General features: G+C 41.3%; 1 pseudogene across 2 annotated transcripts; it reads right to left on the reverse strand.

The window, feature by feature from the left end:
* Positions 1–6,103: 6,103 nt before the first annotated feature.
* Positions 6,104–7,427, reverse strand: LOC114208844 (RNA-binding protein 3 pseudogene; annotated as a pseudogene). 2 transcript variants are annotated; one of them, XR_003609156.2, is made up of 2 exons: positions 6,879–7,427; positions 6,104–6,556 (listed from the first exon to the last, which is right to left on the reverse strand). The product of XR_003609156.2 is annotated as an RNA-binding protein 3 pseudogene, transcript variant X2 (transcript). The 2 variants fall into 2 exon arrangements; XR_003609155.2 differs by having other exon boundaries at positions 6,875–7,427.
* Positions 7,428–19,882: the final 12,455 nt, after the last annotated feature.

The following is a 19,882-nucleotide window of genomic DNA, read 5'->3' on the forward strand; positions in this document are numbered from 1 at the left end:
ACATTTCCTTAAGGAAGTTTCCTTTTCTTTTTACTTTATTAAGGTTCTTTAAAAAAGTAAATAAATATGGAATTCTATCAAGTGTTTTTCTATCATTTGTTGAGATGATATGGTTTTTCTTCTTTACTCCATGCTGGAAATGACATTAATGAATTCCCTAATGTTGAACTGTTCTTGCCCTCCTAGAATAAAATCTACCTGCTTGGGCTTTATTATTCTTTTCATACAATCAATTTATTGTCTTATTTGGGATTTATCATCTATATTATTACATAAGATGGTTCTGTATTATTCTTTTGTTCTGCTATTATTTTGGTTGCAGGAAAATATTAGCCTTGAGAATTCCTTGGAAATATTTCTTTTTTTTTCATGCTTTGGAAAAATTAAGTAGTGTATGACTCATCTTTAAAATCATCTGGACCTTGGGGCACCTGGGTGGCTCAGCCGTTAAGTGTCTGCCTTCGGCTCAGGTCATGATCCCAGGGTCCTGGGATCAAGCCCCACATCAGGCTTCCTGCTCTGTGGGAAGCCTGCTTCTCCCTCTCCCACTCCCCCTGCTTGTGTTCCTGCTCTCACTAACTCTCTCTCTGTCAAATAAATAAATAAAATCTTAAAAAAAAAAATCATCTGGAACTGATATCATTTTGGAGGTCAAGGTATATCCCAGAAACGTGAGGGAACTTACTGTTTAAACATACTACACTCTTTTTTACTTGCAATCTTCCCCTTCAATGTTTAATATTTCTCCAAGTTTTTCCAAAGACAATTATAGTGAGAATGAAGTTTGCATTTAGTAAATCCTCCAGGTATCAGGACCCACCTTCCTTAGGAGGCAGTGGGGAGTTATAAGTAACAAGATCTGTTTGTTCCCTAACCTGCTGAAATTTAAACCAAGGACTTTATTTATGTATTGAACATGAGTGAGCATGTGTTTGAGTGCAATTTACCTTTAGCATATAAAGTCACATCTGGAATCTGGAGTTAATAGCACCACATTAGCAGTCCATTATAGGGAGGTGTGAGCCTCCTCTTATAGATGAATGTTCTAGCCAGTTCCCCAGCGAACACACTCAGTAACTTGTCTCTGTTGAGAGCAGATCTTTGTCTCTATTTACTTATCTAGTTTCTTCACTCTTATGAGAAAGAAAAGAGGTCACTTTTTCTTTCTTTTTTTTCTTTTTCAGTTTGGTAAATGTTGCTATACAATTTTTTTTTCATTTTGGATTAAACTATAACTACTTTTATTATTATTCCATTGGTATTTGGGGTGGGGGAAGACTATTTATACTAGCCAGCTACATATGTATGACCTACCATCATGGTTTCAAGCAACTCTAAGGGGAGAATCTGGTGACCAAAGCAGCAAAGTTTTATTCCAGTGGACATTGGGGAGGGTATGTATTATGGTGAGCACTGTGAATTGTATAAGACTGATAAATCACAGACCTGTACCCCTGAAACAAATAATACATTATATGTTAATAAAAAATTTAAAAAAACAGAAACAAAAGAAAATTGCATTTGCTTAGGGAGCCACAGCCCTCAGAATACGATTGTCCTACCCTGTTCTACAGAGCCTGTTACCCAGCTGCCCACTGGGCCTTGCTTCCCTCTATTACTCCCCCACCCCTGTCCTGTCCTCAGCACTATATTAATCTGTATTCTTCAGAATTATTGACACTAATTGAATAACATTTGTTTGTACCTGTTAATTATCTGTCTCTCCCCTAAAAGGTAGGCACTATGAGTCCAGCGACTTTGTTGATCTTACCTACATTGTATTCCCAGAGCCCAGATCAGTGGAGCACTCAATAAATGAATATAGGTGATGGCCAGGATCTGGAAGCTCAGCACCAGCTGTCCCCCAGAGAGGCCCTCATAGGGGAGCAGGGTCCTTGAAGTGTCCCACTGAGCAAGGCAGGTCATTGACTCCTCCAAGGCTTATGTGGTGTGACGGTGGCTTGGGACTTCCCAGGCCAGATTCAGGGGATGTTACCTATCAATGTTCTTGAGGGCGAGTCGGAAGGTTTCCCAAAGAGTTTACCTTAAAGAGGAAGACTGACATCTGCAGTCTGCTCATGAGTCCTTGCAAAGTGGCCTGCCTGTCATGTTTACCTATCTCTTCATTCACCATTCGAAGCTTTTCGTGTACCGAAGTGTAGCTGAGTGCAATCATAGTTGTTAGTGTCATATAATCAGAGGCATTGTTTTGACAGGGAACATTCCATACCTGTCTTTGATTACTCGGGTTAGCTTAACCTCAATTAAGGCAATGGAGCATTCACCTGATGGATTCAAGGTAGGCAGATGGAGCTGACACAGCTGTCTGCGATGCCATGTGGAGGGAAGGAATTTAGACCCAAGTGAGAACAACATCTCAGTTAGCAAATGCACTGTCTGCTCCTCTAGGACAGTTTTTAAAAGGAGGCACTTTAACTCTTTCAGGGAACAGCTTTCCAGGACAGCTGCTGGCTTCAAGTCCCCTGAAGGGATGTGAACGGTTTCAAGGGAGCAGTTTATTCCCTTCCCACTGACGTGAGCAGGAAAAGAACATGGAGCAGCGTGTGCATCTGGAACCCTATCAAGGCCCATTTGACACCTGTGGGGAGGTCAGTAAAAGTAAGAGTTGGCTCATTTTCAGATGGTGAGCTAAGGCAGCCAAGCCAGAGACCTGGTCTGTGTGATGTCAAGCCGAATGCTGAGGAGGGAGGGAAACATAACCAGGTGGTTTCAGTTAATTCTGGAGAATCTTAATGAAAAAATGGTAGGACGGTTTTCATTTTGCTCTGTTGCTGTGTGTTGCCGCTCAGCCATTTGGAGTGGAATTTTCCACCTGAACCAATAGATTAACACATGTTTATTCAGCTAATCCTTTGTGTTTTTTTTGTGTGTCACCTGCTATTCTATTTAGTAAACTGTGTGTTTAACTAAAGCTTTGTGCTAGGTACTCTTAAAGATAAAAGGGCAAATAAGATAAAGCTCCTCTGTGTCATGTGTTTCACCTAGTGGAGGAATCAGACACGTGCATAAATAAATCTAATACACAGTGAGATTTTGGCAAATTCTGAGAGCTCCTTCTCTGTGTACTTTGCTGTTGTCTGAATCTGGGCTAAAGAGTGAGATGTGAATGCCATGCTTTTCTGATTGAGTTTATTCCTGCCACTCCATTTTAAATTCTTTAACAGACTTCAACTTATCTAAGTCCCAAGTTCCCTGCTTTAACAGCTAGAATAGAAAAAAGGTAAATTCTGGGGGGGGAGGGGCAAATTGGGAAGAGGGATAAGGAAAACGGCGGATATAGAAAGACTAGCTAATATAAAATAAGAAAAGGGGTCTTAAAGCCTTTTAGTCCTCAGGTTGATTCTGAGGAAACAAAGATGGTTGTGCCTTGGGGGAGACATACAGGGTGAGCCGGAAGGCAGGTGGCCCAGAGAGGTGGTGCATTATAGGAACGAGGAGTAGGACTCTGATTAGTTCTCTGTCTTAGGACAGGGGCCTGGCTCCTACTAATCCCTCTTTCTATTTACTGGCTCACAGAGGAGTGTGGAACTGACCAATACGTGCACTCAAGTCTGATGAGCACTGTTTTGAAATTTTGGAATCTCATGGCAAGCAGGTGAAGGGGTGGGCATGGCGGGTCCTGTTCCTTGAGGACCACTGCTGGTAGGAAGCCCAGGAACACTGGGCCATAAAGAATTCTCCTGCCAGTCTTTCTTCCCTGTGAATGGTTTCTTGTTGTTCGTACAATCTTCACATTTGTTTGCTTTGTTTGTTTTCTGCTCCTATGGGTGTTATTTCCTGTGCCTTGGTCATGGAGGTGGTTTTTTAAAAACTTGTTCCTGTGGTCAGACTGAAGTCTGAGCTGAAAATGAATCTCCCTTTAGGCAGAAATACCTTTTATGTAGCACTTTTCCATCATCCTCTTGTCAACAACCAATCCAGAGTTTGCTCTTTATCCTGTTCTCTTCCTACTTTTATCTGAGCCACATTTGAAGTGTCAAAATGTTTATATATACAGGAGAAAGCATTAATAGCAGTGGCCTACACTCACTTTCCTCAATTGTTATTCCCATGCTTTGTACACAATTTTTAGAAAAGATTTATTTATTTATTTTACAGAGAGAGAGAGAGAGAGAGAGAGAGAATGTACACACAGGGTGGGGAGGGGCAGAGGGAGAGGGAGAATCCCAAGCAGACTCTTGCTGAGCTCAGAGCCCAATGTGGGGCTGGATCCCATGACCCTGAGATCATGACCTGAGCCAAAACCAAGAGTCAGATGCTCAACTGACTGAGCCACCCGGGAGCACCTGTACACAATTCTTTGATATGAAAAGCTCTGGAGGACAATGACAACATAGACAAGACCCATGTGATTGGTTAAGCTGGGGTATACTAGGGTGCATTAGTGTCTCAGGATTGCATCTCTGGAAACATGGGGCTAGGTCTCTGCCAGGCCTTGCCTTGCCCACCAGAATGTGGCTGATTGACTGTTGTGAGCTGGACACCTGGCCAACATTGAGGAAATACGAGTCTTTCTTTTATAAACTAAAGCTCATAATCTAAGAGAGGATTATTGGGTAACAAATGAGTAATCTTTACAGCTTCTGGGAGAGTTCTGGAACTTGTGCTACCGAGGTCCTCGAGGGGAAAGCTGAGTGAGGAAATGTCTGGTGGGAAAAGGAGAAAAGGAAGAGGGGCAATAGAAAGGGAAAAGAAAAAGGAAAAGGAGACCTGAGTTTCTGTTCTGTTTTCTTTCTTTTCTTCCTCTTTCCCCCTAGGCCTGCGCCCCCTCTTTTGTGTCTCCTTTCCCCTCCCACCTCTTTCTTTCTAGATAACTTCCTCATCTTTTATCTTGTGCATAAATCTGGCCTCTCTTGCCTTTTCCAGTTTGTCACTTCTGCCCATTATCACCGTTATCACCAGCTAGCCCCACTGAATCAGACTGTTCACTCAGAATGGTTTCCTGCTCTTCTGTGTCTGTTCTTTTGGTGGAGGGGCATCTTCTGCACTCTGTAGTGTTAGGGAGACTGTCGGTCATTGGAACCCACCTTTTGCAAGATGGTCGATGAGAGTAACCCATCGCTCTGGCCAAAGAGTTTGGTTCAGGGATGGATGTGTGACTATTTGACCCAAACAGAGTGATCAAAGTCTTCCTTGGGAGTGGTTGTAGAGAAAGAAGTTCTTTTTCCATTGAAGTTGCTAAACTGGGGCAGGGAAAAGCCTGTCATGGCCATTTTGCCTGCCACATAGGGGGCTGCTCTGGAATGTAAAGTCAAGAGTTAAAAACAGAGCTATGAGATGGAAAAAGAGAAATAGCTTAGACATGCCCTCCTGAATTCTTGGATCTCTGGTCATGACTAAAGTCTGTTCAACACCAGAATTTCCTAGATATAGGATCAAAGAAATATCCTGTATGTTTAAGCTAGCCTCTGTTGGGTTTCTATTATGAACTGTTTAGCACCACAAAGATCAAATGACCAACCAAGTAGTAGAACTTTTTGGAAGTTTCCTCAAGTTAACTAGAATTGGTTCTCATTAGTTGTTGCCAATAGAATCTCAACCAATACTTTGGGAACATGATGTATTTGGAGACAACCGCCTAAACTACCACGGCCAGTGCTCTACGTTGGTATTGTCCAAGTCTCAAATATAATCCCATGGGTTGTTTGTAAAGATTGTTTAACTGGCCTCTTGGCTGCTCTCATCTTCTTCATTTACATACCTCATTATTTATGTTAGATATTGCCTGTTAATAGCACTATCCCTGCTCTTCTTCTTTTCCTTTTCTTTGCATTCTGGGGTTAAAAGCCTGGAAATTAAATTTCTCAAACTCCTTATCAGCAGGGTTCCAGTTAGATTTGGCAAATGGACCTCAGGTCCAGACGGCATCTGGAGGGTTCAAGTCATTCCTCTGTAACATCAGCTATGGAAAGGTGTGTGGGTGTCAGCAGGTGGCAGCTGTGAGTTTTTTGTTTTGTTTTGTTTTGTTTTGTTTTCATGTTTCAACTTTTTAATCAGCTCCGTGGACATCCTAAAATGCTAAATGAGACACAACAGAATATTTTTTCTTCCAGTACTAAAAAAAGGACATTCACAGTGAGTATTTTAAGAAATTTCTGTATACTTAGGGTGGTGACCTTGAATAAAAAAACCCACCTCTAATTACTTTGATTTCTTGTACTTGCATTTGGAAATTTCTTCCTAATCATGATAAACATTGTATACAGGCTTTTAAATGCCTATTTTTTTTAAAAGCAGTCTGAACAAACATTTTTTGCCATGATCAGTAATCCTGAGAGTCCAAACTGAAAAACTGGTAAAAGGAAAAAATACCCAGACTCTACAAATGTCCCAGGATTAGTATTTAAAAGGGAGAAAATTTTAGAAAACACATGGAGCTTTCTGAAAGGTCTTTGTGACAAGCTACCTTGGGAGCTCAGTTCAAAAATAGAAGTTGATGTACTAAAACAGATGTGTCAGTGCAGCTCCAAAAATCTTTATAAATACAGCCATTTGGAAGGATGATCCTGGACCAGAAGTTTTATTCCTTGTGTATCTGAGAACAGTAAGAAGGGGGAGAATTGTAATGTTGGGAAGGCAGAGGCACACATGCTCACCTCCCAGGGTTGATAAGGATTGCTGAGCAATGCCGTTTCATCTCCTCCATTCCCAGCAAGAGATTACAAGGGAGACAAGTTTTTAGACATCCCCTCCCAACAGCAGACTAGCTCTGACAGGCACCTGAGAGCAAAGGAGGCCTAGGAATGGTGTCAGGTGGGCCAGGTGAACTAAGTGCAGGCAGGAGGAAAGGTTGAGTGGAACATGACAGGGCTGGTGGACAGAGGTCCGCTCAGTGGCAACATCTAAGCCTCACCTACATTAGGTGCACATGCCTCATCTCAGTTGTTGTAATTGTCTCTGTAATTTCCTCCTGAGTAGCGGTCATAACCACCCTGGCTTCTGCCACCATAGTCTCTGGACCTTCCATATCCATACCCATATCCTCCAGGTCGACTGTCATATCTGCCACTCCCATAGCCCTGGTCCCCACCACCTCTAGAGTAGCTGCGACCATGCCCATGGGCCCCAAAGGCACCCCCTCTAGTTCCCCTGGCCGACTTGCCCGCGTGATCCACACGGATCTGGCGACCATCCAGAGACTCTCCATTCATGGCTCTCATTGCATCTGAGGCATGCTCTGGATTGGTGAAGGTGATGAAACCAAAACCCCGGGATCGCTGAGTCTCCCGGTCCTTGACAATGACCACCTCAGAAATAGGACCGAAGCTGCTGAAGTGGTCTTCCAGAGCCTGCTCATCGGTGTTGAAGTTGAGCCCTCCCACGAAAAGCTTCCCTTCTTCAGAAGACATGGCAGCGAATTCGAGGACTGCTGCAAATTAAGCAAAAAGACCAGAAGAAGAGCTACGGTCGAGGAGCGGAGAGACTGGCGCAGCTGTGAGTTTTTGTGAGTGGTTTTTGGGGCCCTCCTGAAAGTCCCTTCAGTAGGGCAAGCAACTGACATCATTGGTGTCAGCTTCCGGCTGTTTCTAGGCATCTGCCCAAAGACTGACTACTGGAGTATAGGTAGCTGAAATAATGGGCTAACCCTCTGATTCCTGACTTTTTTGATTTCCTGAAAGCTAGCAGCCCTCCTGACCATTGTCCTTGCAGGCCTCCCAATGTTTTGGAAGCCTCCAATTTCCTGTGTTTAATCTTTTCTTAATTGAGATACCTAGAACAGCTTCTGTATTTCCGACCAAACCTTGACTGCATCATTTTATTATCTTGTATTATGATATAAAGACTCGATTACTTGTAGAAAGACCAAGAAAGAGCATGTGGTGATGGTCAAAATGATCATCCTTCAACTCTGACAATTGTGAAACCACTACTGTCTCTTTTACTGCTGGAGTGGAAGTATTTATCAAATCTAATCCACTCTGAAAGGCCTTGAGAGGAAATAATCTGCTCCGTTGTACACTCAGAAGGCTAAGTCTCTTTAGGAGGTAGTATTCTAAGTGTTACTAGTCTGGATGGGAAGAACTCATTGTCGTGTCTTCTGAATTCTAGTTGTAAATGAAGGGAAAGAGGGCCACTGGCCAAAAGTGCAAATTAAAAAGGCAGTGATCTGGCTTTGGGAATTTGATTGGTCCAGCTGCCTAGAAAAGTAGAATCTTCTGGATTCTTTTTGGCTTTGCTGAATCTTGCCTCTGAATGTCATGAACATGCCATTGCCATTTTTTGGTTATTTCTAGAATTTTTTAATCAGAGTAAGTTAGGCTATGTTGTGGTTATAAATAACCCCCAGATTTCAGGAGTTTAACTCAATACAGGTTTTTTTTTTCACTCCTGCTACTGCTGGTTTATAGTTGCCGAGGTAGCTCTCCTGGGCAACATTTCTTCAAGCAGTGATGTGGGGATCTAGGCTCTTTCAGCGGTGTGATAATGCCACACTCTCAAACCTTCGCTGTCCCCACAGAAGGGGCAAGAGAAGGCCAGGATAACACAGAGGGTTCATTTCCAGGCCTAGATGTGGCAAATAACACTGCAACTTATATTATGTTGGCTAGATCCCAGTTATAAGGTCCCAGTCCAACCACAGGGAGGCCTGGCGGTGTGGTCTTCCTGTGTTATTAATAAGCATCTAGCTAGCTGCGGCCGGATTCTGCCGGAGAGTCATCCCTTCCATGTTCCATTTGCTCTAACCTCACAAACCTGAGCATACTTCAACATTATTTTTGCTCCTCAAAGGGCTCTTTTACTCATATTGTTTTCTTTATCTAGATCAACTGCATGCACCCTAATTTGTATTTGAATGATGTCAGAATAAACACAGAACTTGTGTTTGTATATTGAATCCTATCGATGATAACAGTCAGTGATTGAGGTTCTCTGGTTATCTTAACTGTATTGCGAGAACAGGAGGTCTCACTCTGCTGCCTCCTGATGAAGTATTCCTGGTCTCTCCATACTCAGTATTCCTTTTGACTCTCCAGAACAAGCAGCAGCTGTAAGTCCACACTGGGGGTTCCCCAACTTTATGTGCATCGGTATCAGCTAAAAACCTTACTAAAACAGAAATTGCTGGGTGCTACCCTAGAGTTTCAGATTTGGTTTGCCGTGAGGTGGGGTCTGAGAATTTGCGTTCCTAATAAATTCCCAAGTGATGCTGCAGTTTTGAGAACCGCTGGTGTATACCAAATATTGTAGCATGAAATTTTGTGCCATCTCGAATTATTTGCTGTTTTTCTCACATTCAGAGCAATACATTTGAGTACGTACTGTGTGCAAGACCTTATGCCACCTGGTGTTAGAGGTCATCAGTTATATTTCAAGGACAGTGTTTTTATCTTTTGTATCCTGTATCATGTTAGTAGGTATTCAGTTCCTACTTATTAATTGATTGGTGTGAACCAATACAGTAGACTTCTACTGTCTCATCTTCACTTAAAATGATGAATGATGATTATCAGAATGAACACAGACTGTGTGTAGACATGGCATTTGGGACTGCTTATGAAAACTTGTGATGGAGTCTTTGACCTCTGGGATTGTCTTCTGGGAATAAGGCAGCCTTACTATTATGTTAATATTCTAAGGCAATACAATAAACATGGCGTGTGACTTGTTCAATTTCATGTCCTTGGACATCCTCAGTCAAAGGTATTGCAGAAACCTTATAGATAATTAGACCTGGCTCTTAATTAAAAGACATTTGACTTTACACAGCTATTAATGGAAGTAAGTTGCAAATCCTCCAGAATATGTTTAAATAACTAGGTAAAGAGGCTCCGATATTTTAATTTTGCCCTAATACTTATTGCCCAAAGGTGAATTTTACTCAAGAGTATTGATCCTGTTTTATTTTCGTGTTCAGTATGTTTGCCATGGGGTATTTGAGCTCCACAAAGGACCCATGGGTTGAAAGTCATGTAATGTTCCATAACAATATGGGCTACCTAGAAATGACGATTGTTCTGGTAATATTTAAGGTTGGATTCAGTTTGCGGAAGTATTTTACAACTCATTTTCTCATATAATATAAAATTTGGGGCTAATTTCACTTCAATAGTAAAAAATCAAATCTTATTTGCACTATGGACGGAAGTTGTAAATAATATGAATTTCATGGTCTACACATTGTTTCAAGTTTCTTTGAAACATTTTTGAAGATGAGGCAGAAAACTTTTCATATTTACACAATAAAATCATTCTACTCTTGTGCCAGAGTAAGTGCCACTGTCCTTTTACTCTCCTTTTTTTTCCTCCCACCAATTTTTTTTTCATGTTTAACACATTCAAACCCGTGTCCAAGTTGCAAAAGAATGCCCAAAGTTGTCAGAAACATGCCATGGGAAGAAATTTTCTATTTAATTTTATTACTTTTATTTCCAGCTCTGTGGAAGAACAGCCTCTGGCTTTTTCTTTAGCCCTGCAATTTTTTTCCTTCTCAAATTGGTACTGCTTTTGATCTTCTAGAGTTCTGCAAGGGAATAAATATGCATGTAGATAAAAAGGAACATACGGATAAAATATATTTAGACTTTCTGAGACCTTTGACAATATTTGCATAAAGAACTTATTAAAAGTTGAATCACTTGCATTGCCTATATTATTTCATCAATGGTGGCAGCCAGCTTAAAGTATAGAAAGTATAACAATAAAGGAAAATAATAATTTTTCCTCTCGGAGAGGAAAAGATGAATTCATAGGCATCAATTCTATAATAAATTAGGGGTAATGATCTCTGAACTAAGTGGGTAAGCTTTGAAGATAATACCTTGCTCTTCCAGATTCCAAGTTAGTTTGGGTATTTTGAGGCTACATGAATGCTAAGAAAATTGGCAGAAGAGTATGTGTGGATACTTATAAGGGAATATGTTTTAGGATAAATTCTCACTTCTCATTCTGAGGAAATTCTTGGTTAAATAAAATTAAACTGAAATTTATATTGTAGAGCCTTGTCAATATCTGAGTACAGATGGAGTATCTAGAGTTTCTCAAATTTACTTGATCATGGAACTCTTTTACCCGAACACTCTTAAGAATTCACGAGATGCTGACGTCTATAGGTCACAATTCTGGAAATGCTCATCTAAGTTACTGTTATTAGGTGAACATGATTCTTAGGAGCCATTATGGTACATTAATGAAACAATCATCCTGAGCCATTAAATGGTCAGCTAGTATTAAGAAAGGATATTAAGGATATTTAAAACAATATTAATTTAAAACAATAATAAATATTAAGGATATTTAAAACAAAGTAGAAATTGATGTACATTATTTATAACTAAAAATCATGGTTCTTTGGCACCTACTATATCAGGCAAAAGAGTTCTAGGTAATGGCAATTGCTTGTCTAGATTTAATCCCCCCTTCCCCCAAGAACTTTGGTTTTTTAGTTTTCTCCTTTCTTTCATTCATCATCAATCTTGTGCTCACTAGAGGATTACTCCCATCATCATATACCTAAAACATACTGAAAAAAGCCCTTTCTGGTTACCAGAGCATCCTCCAGCTGCCTCACCTTTCTATTCCTTTCATAGTCAAACTTCTCAAAACACTTGTCTACACGAGCTGACTCCGTTTTCTTACCTCCTATTCATACTCCAGTCTGGTTTCCATCTCTCCCGCTCTATTGAAACAGCCCTTTTCAAAGTCACCAATGACCAAGGGGCCATGTATCGTATTGCCATTGAGCTGCTGAGAAGGAAGGGAGGCACTATTAATAATCCTGTGTGGGTAAGAGGCATTACCTGCACTACTGTCCTAATGCCCGGCAGTCACCGATGAGAGCTACTCCCAGGAATCTTACTCCTTGGAGCTTCTGGTCTGCCTTGCTCAATTCAGGGAAGACTTCAGTTGCTAGCATTTGTTCTTGGAAGTCTGCATTAGGTATGCAGTAGTCCCCCCATTGTCTGCCATTTCTTGATTTTCTGAGTCAGTGACCCATGGTCAACTGCAGACTGGAAGCAGATGATCCTCTTCTGACATATTGTCGGAAGGTCACTGGTAGCCTAACGCTACATCACAATGCCTATGTCATTCACCTCACTTCATCTCATCATGTAGGCTTTTTGTTATCATCATCATAAGAAGAGAGAGCAAACACATTCACATAACTTTTATTATAGTACATTGTTATAATTGTCCTGTTTTTATTATTAGTTCTTATTTTTAATCTCTTGCTGTGCCTAGTTTATAAGTTAAACTTTATCAAAGCTCTGTATGTATAGGAAAAACAAAGTATATATAGGGTTCAGTCTTACCTGGGGCTTCAGGCATCTACTGGGAGTCTTGGAATGTATCCCTTCCCAGATGAGGCGGGGAACAACTATATACAGCATGGTGAGTGCAGAAGGCATGTGGGTGGGTATCAACAATATCTGTGACAGCCAAGCATCAGGATGAGGCTGCATAAGCTTCTGGTATGAATGACTTTACACTTCTTGCTTTCAATAAACTCTCATCTGCTCAGAAATCAAGCCACACTGATGTCTAAATATAATCTGGCCATGGAGGCTCAGTGAATGAATCTAAAGGATTCAGAAATCCTAAAATTCTTAAACTTTCTTCGGTGGCCTTGAATCAGGCACGCGACGATAGCATGGTAAACCCTGACGGGGAGATAAGTTTATTGTGAGGTTTGAGATAGAATCATCACAGCAGTGCTAGCGTTTGAATGGCCGATGATAATGGAGAATTTAATGCACAAGCTGGCAGCAGTGCCAAGGAACTGGAACACTCTACAGCTGTGGTCTGTTTCTCAGCCAGCTCCTTAAGCTTCAGCTCAGGATCACCAACACTCTCCTTTGTTACAAGTTATTTTGCAAAATGACTGCTCAAAGGGGCCCCCAACTTGGGAGATCACAGTCATCCTGCAGTGACTTCCTAGCTCAGTGTGTCCCGCCTTACTGGTTCTTCTAGCATTCCAGTCTGATCCAGTCTTGTGTTCAAACTGGTAACATTGCCTTTCTGTGACAAGAAATACTTCAGATGTTTAGGCTTGCTCCTCTTTCCTGGAAGAGAGTGAGGGAGCAAGAAAGAGAGGGTGAGAGGCATCCTGCGTATACCAAATTCCACCTGGAGTTATTTTGTTGACATGTCACTTTCAGAGGCTGACTGTCTAATACACTGTAGTCAGGAGCGAGCAGGTAGACAAGCACAGTGGAAAGAGCCTAGACTTTGTGGTTAGAGAAGAGTAGGTTTCAATTCTTACTCTCCACCTTATCCACTCTCCAGTCCTGGACAAGTTAGCTCTCTGTACCTCAGATTCTTTTTTTTTTTTAATTTTTATTTTATTATGTTAGGTTAATCACCATACATTACATCATTAGTTTTTGATGTAGTGTTCCATGATTCATTGTTTGCATATAACACCCAGTGCTCCATTCAGTATGTGCCCTCTTTAATACCCATCACCAGGCTAACCCATCCCCCCACCCCCCTCCCCTCCAGAACCCTCAGTTTGTTTCTCAGAGTCCATAGTCTCTCATGCTTCGTCTCCCCCTCCGATTTACTCCCCTTCATTTTTCCTTTCCTGTTATCTTCTTCTTCTTCTTCTTTTTTTTTAACATATAACGTATTATTTGTTTCAGAGGTACAGGTCTGTGATTCAACAGTCTTGCACACTTCACGGTGCTCACCATAGCACATACCCTCCCCAATGTCCATCACCCAGCCACCCCATCCCTCCCACCCCCCACCACTCCAGCAACCCTCAGTTTGTTTCCTAAGATTAAGAATTCCTCCTATCAGTGAGATCATGTGATACATGTCTTTCTTTGATTGGCTGTACCTCAGATTCTTATCTCTACTGTGGACATGCTAAGACTTACCTAATATGTGTGCTAATAATAACAATAATAAAAGTAATAAGAGTGACACCTTTCGTCAAAATAAGTGCTCTGTATCTTGAGAGATAATCAAACGAGAAATAGAAGAAAGGCTCCTATTGTTGGAAATACAAACTCAAGAACAGTTTTTCTGAGCCAGGAGAGATAAGAGTGACCAATCCAGAACTATCTCCACCACATTTTTCCTGAAAGAGTTGCATTCATCTGTCTAGTTATAGCCTAATATAGTTGCAAGGCAGGATTATACTAGGCTATAGTTTTTCCCTGTTTAACTGTAATTCCCTTCTAAAGGTTACTATCAATAAAAAACTCCCAAATAAGTGGAGTTTCCTTCTCAGTGTGGGATTTCTTACATTAGAAAATATGCAGTCCTACAGTTATTCAATGTATCTATCACCGGATAGATAGGGCTTGTTTGCCAGGGAGCCCAATATGGGGGCTGGTGATTGAATTTCATGCATAGGATATCAAACAAACAAACAAAAATTTAATTAAGAAATTAAATAGCCCATCGAAAGAATTGAGGACTAAATTAAGTCAAGGTTGCTTCTGCCCTGGGAGCATCTCATAGGTGGTGCTTATTGTGCTGTGTGGACTTAACTTTTAACTTGCCTCAGTAGGCCTGTGTTTCCCAGGTGTAAAATACAAAAATTAGATAACCTTTAATTAGATAATCTTTAATGTCTTTTCCTGACATTTTAAGTGTATGGAACTTGGAATAAGGTGAAGCAGAGCTAACAATTATTTAGGTACTAGGTGGGACTGTGACCAGGCCAATTTCCTCAGAGACATTAATACATTTTTGGGTGCACAAAGCACCGATCTCCCAAAAACATTTTTTTTGGGGGGGGGGTTCTGGTCACAAGTGATAAAGATTTAAGCAGTAGCAAAGAAATTGTTAAAAGAAGTTTAGAAAGCTGGTAAAATTGCTGGGATAGTTAAAGAACAAGACTCGGGGCTACATAGTTGAGACAATACTTCAAATTACTGCTGTAGTAACATTCTAATGTTATGCTGAGCACTGGTTCCCACAGCTTACCCTGCAGATGGCATGCTCTTGGACACTGGATGTGGCCACTGCAGGCTTTGGTACCTGGGTGTGGTTGCCAACATTGCCTCTACCTATTGTCAGAAAGGATACTGCATGGTCAATGATTTCTAATTAATGTTCAGAAGCAAGTGCTCTGATTGGTGGAGCTTAGGTTATAAGGTCATGCCCTAGCTGCAAAGGAGTCTGGGAAAGCGATATCTTGCTGCTTCAGCTTCTGAAGGGGAAAGAAGGCTGTGCCTTCCACCAAGACTCAATAGATGGAAAATTTTCCAAACACAAGAAGTGGTTCAGATGCTGGAAGAATGACAGAATCTTTAAGAAAATGTTCAGAAAAAATGACAAGTATCCACTTCAATCCATTTGGAGAGTGCCTCCCATTTCATGTCACAACAGGAGACTTTTACAATGAAGCAACAGATTTTTCTTCTGCCACCAAATTTTATTCTCTTTGCTTGCAACCATCACAACGTCATAAACCTTAGTTTTGAGAAGGGAAAAAACTCCATTTTTGTCTATTTCATTATGTCTATTTTTTAGTTGTTTTAAAACCATTAGGTCCATCAAAATAAGCACCAACCTTTTCTTGTAAAACTGGAATCCAGTGTGAAACAAGACACACTCTCTGCACTTATGACCTCAAAGATTATATTCCTTAAGGGGACTGTATTCATTGTGAATGATTATGCAGTGAAATAACTTAAAGCCTGACAAGGCATATCATTTTTGTGCTTCTGGGATCTGGGCCCCCTGAAAAAATATTATCACCAAGACCATCCTTTGGCAATTGTGGAGGAGGGAAGGTTTTAGGGCCTTCATTTTCCACTTCCTTCACCTCTATGATAATTATTCTCAGGAAATGATTTCATAAAACTTAATTTATACCAAGCAGTCATTTATGTAAATGACTGTTGAAGTCTAATGGGTACTTCTTGGTCTTTTAGCTCTGATTCTGCCCTTAAAAGAGCATGCATGTTATGAGGACCCACCATCAGGTCTTGCCAGCATGGCTTTGGGAAATATATTATGTAATTGAGGAGGAGAGGTGATATGATCTGTAGGTGCTGAAGGAAGTGGGCTCACTGTGTCAGACAAATAATTAAATATCTATGATTTTTAAAAATGCTTATGTCTCCTATCTTTCTTAGTAATGTATTATAATCCTCATTTCATAGATGAAGAAACCCAGTCTCAGTGAGATTAGAAAACTTGTTCTAGGCAACAGAATAATGGTCTCTCCTAGACGTCTCTGTGCTAATCCCTACCATCTATGAATATGTTATATCATGTGGCAAAGGAGAATTAAGGTTGCAGGTAGAATTAAGTTGCTAATCAACTGAGCTTAAGGTTAGGAGATTATCCTGGGTGGGCACAATATAGTTGCAAGTGTCCCTTAAGGTGGAAAAGGGAGGATTGGAGCAACAGAGAGATTTGAAGATGTTATGCTGCTGGTGTTGAAGAGGAGGAGGCACCTCAGACCAAAGAATGCAGGTGGCCTCCAGAAGCTGGAAAAGGCAAAGAAATGGATCCTCTCCTAGCGTATCCAGAAGGAATTGGCCCTACTGACACCTTGATTTTATTTTTTTTACTTTTTATTTTTTTTTTGACACATTGATTTTAGCCCAGTGAGACCCATGTTGGACTTCTGACCTCCAGACCTGAAAGTTAGTGAATTTTTGTTGTTTGAAGACACTAAATGTGTTATAGCAGCAAAAAATTATTTGTATTATTTGTAATAGCAGAAATGAATTAGTACAGCCACACAACAATTAAATATTAAAGGCAGGATTCAAAGTCCAAATCCTGAATTCGTTCAGTGCAGTTCAAAGGCAAAAATCAAAAGACATGGTTAAAAAAGGGCTCATATGAGAGGCCAAAAACAAGGTGGAAGGGGTCTCAAGAGGTGGAGGCTAAAAATCATGGTATTTTGGGGGTGTTATTAGAAGATAGTGTTAAAGATATCATTTGGCCCTGAAGCACTGGGCTAACCGAATCCTGCTTTTGGCCTCTCTTCCGTGGAGTGAACCAAGGCAAAGCAAGCAGACATGCACTGCTACCAGCAAGAATGTAAGCTCCACAAAGGCAGGACTTCTGCATTATTCACTAGGGACAATGGGGCTGGGAACATAATATGTGCACAATACATCATTGACTGTACTGATGAATAAGGGAATGATGCTTTGGCTTCAAGCCCTCATATCCAGTGAGTTAATCTGGATGAGCTGGATGATCCCTGCTCTCTTCCAGTGCTAGGAAAGCCTTCAGCAGGCTTGAATTCAATTCAGCCAGAAGGCTTGCTCTGTTTTCATCCCAACGACCAAGGCTGAATTTCACATCTCGTAATAATATTGAGAGCTAACAGGTAAATAGCATTTGGCACAGTTTTAAGTGATTTACCTTTATTAATCCATACATTATGTATTCATGTTTGAATTCACAGCATTTGATTTAAGCACTACGAGACTCCCGTTCTCCAGATGAGGAAACTTTGAATACCCAAAGTTTAGGAGAGCCATTCATGCTTATGTAGCTCGTTCATGGTGGAGCTGGTTTGCGTCCAGGCAGTCAGGCCCCAGATTTTGTGTTCTTTAGTACTTTGTAATGAAATAAGAGAGAGCCTGCTGGCCTCTGGGCTCAGGTAGGTAGGGCTGAGCTTGTGCATGCCTCCTGCCATATTTGACCTGACTGCAGGAGGACAGACAGCAAATGTGGTGGGGAGGAGTAGCACTCCCCAGAACTGTGTGAAGGTTGTCCTGCTTTTATTATTTGACGACTGGTTGTGCAGAGCAGCAGGATGGTACTAGAGTAGAGGCAGGGTTCAGGTCACGTCTAGCCTGGCATGTGCATGTGCATGTGTGTGCACACATGTGTGTGACGTGGTGTATCAGTAAAAGAGCACTAATGAGGAGGCTGAAGTAAAGGAGAGAGCTGTCTGTGCAGTAATGGGCTGGAGAGAGAGCTTCCTATGACTGGAGAAGCAGCTGTCTGCCTTTTAAACACTCCTGCCCTCGGGGAAGCAGGAAAGAAGCAAAAGACCAAAACCTTAGGATCTTAACTTTTCAATCTATAGTGAAAGCTCCAATAATCCAATAAAAATGTCTTCAAACTTGACACTCAGTGGGGAATTAGATAAAATGTGTGAGGAAGAAGACAGAGCCACAAACCCCCCTCTCCTGGTGGACAAACCAGAGAAACAAAGTAGGCCTTCCTTTATAGCCCTCAGGAAAGATTACCAATGGAAGCCTCTTCACTTCTTGTACCACCTTCAGCCTGATCCTGCGCTGTAGGGGACTCCTGCCTTTGCACATGGACAGGGTGGCTCCCAAGTCTTTGTTCCACTCTTACCTGCTCAAAGAGTTGCCCCTTCATCATCCTAGTGGCCTTGTCAACCTCAGAAGAATGGCTGGGAAGGAGGGGCAGGCCCTGGAATTAGACCCTTTGGGCACAGATTTCCTGTGTCCCATGAGTGGGAGTGGGTCCTGGGAGCTTGGCCTGGAAGGGGGACACAAGCTTTAAGGGGGCACTCCCCCCTACTCAATGGAGTTGGCATTTTGTTGTGAGGGACTCAATCACAGTAGGGCCAGAGCAGTCGCCCCCGAAAGTAATGCTTTCCAAACATGAATGTACGTACACATCACCTGGAGCTTATTCAAACAAGATTCTTGGGCTTAACTGTAGAGGTAGACCTTCTGATTCAGTGCACATTTATAACAAACATCCAGGTGATGCTGATGCTGTAGGTGGACCACACTTAGGGTATGAAGTGGAGAGCCCATGGGCAGGAGCCCCAGTTGTTTAAGACTATACCACACAGAAATCCTACTGAAACCTGGCCTCAGAGTGGCCCCTCATCCAGTGTCAGGATTGTAGCCATAATTTTAGTGAAGGATCTGGAGTAAGGATGGACTATTGAAAAGGAACCTTGGGGCACACACCCAGCTATAAGTACTGGTCAAAAGGTCACACTGGGGCTAGCAGCACTAGCGACTTGATGCTGAATTTTAAAGGAAAGTGACCAAGGTGAGCAAACAGAACCTGCCTCATGGGGGTCACTGCTGGTATTGGGAATGGAAAGGGAGCAAGGTGGAGATGAGTTGGCCCCAGTTTTGTGTAGGAGAAATGATGGAGACATCAAGAACAAGATTGGACCTAATATTTAGAGCTCCATCTAGATTAGAATGAAAAGTTCCATGTTGAACTAAAGCCAGTGGAGTGAAGCATTAAATGTTAACTTTGCAGATTCATCAAGATGAGAAGAAAGATAAACATTTGGGAAAAATTGAGGGACAGGAGGTGCAGTCCTAGAAGGCTGTCTTCTGCCATATGGTTGGATCTAGTTGTTCTAAACATTTTAAGCTGCTAAAAAGATTAGTTTGTCTGCTTAACAGGTGATGTGTAACTAAAGCTGCCACATGGAAGAGCTTACATCTGCAGTTATGTGTTTTATTCTCCTTAGAAAAAATACTGAGAACAAGTAACCCTTTCTTCCCAAAGGAATCTTCACTTGAACTCTGGGTGAAATGGGTTTCCTAGGAAACATATCTCATGGATGATTCTAGAGCTCAGTCATTTATGTCCTGAAAATGAATCAGTGGAGCTTTTCAAAATGTCAACTCTTCCAACCATTCCATTCTCAGTTAAGCATGTACTAAGATTTAGAAAGAGACATTTACTAGTTGATCACAACTTAAAAGCTTTTACATATTAGCAATATGACCATAGTTGGGAGGTTAGCAGAATTTTTAAAATAATTTTATTTTCTGTTGTGGTAACAATTTTTTGTAATCCCAAATTCATTTGATTTATTTACCCATATAGTTACCATGTTCATTGCTTTCTAATCTGCCTGAATCTCAGAGGCACCATCTGTTTGTTTGTTTTAGTCTAAAGAAATTAAGCCATTAAGAACTACCATTAAGAGTTGATTTTAGATGAGTCTGCACGTGACAGATTTTCTTAGATTTGATTTGTCTGA

This window comes from Eumetopias jubatus, unplaced genomic scaffold, assembly GCF_037043125.1.
Source record: "Eumetopias jubatus isolate StellerSeaLion01/CBP00866 unplaced genomic scaffold, mEumJub1_p1.0 scaffold_16, whole genome shotgun sequence".
Classification (NCBI taxonomy): domain Eukaryota; kingdom Metazoa; phylum Chordata; class Mammalia; order Carnivora; family Otariidae; genus Eumetopias; species Eumetopias jubatus.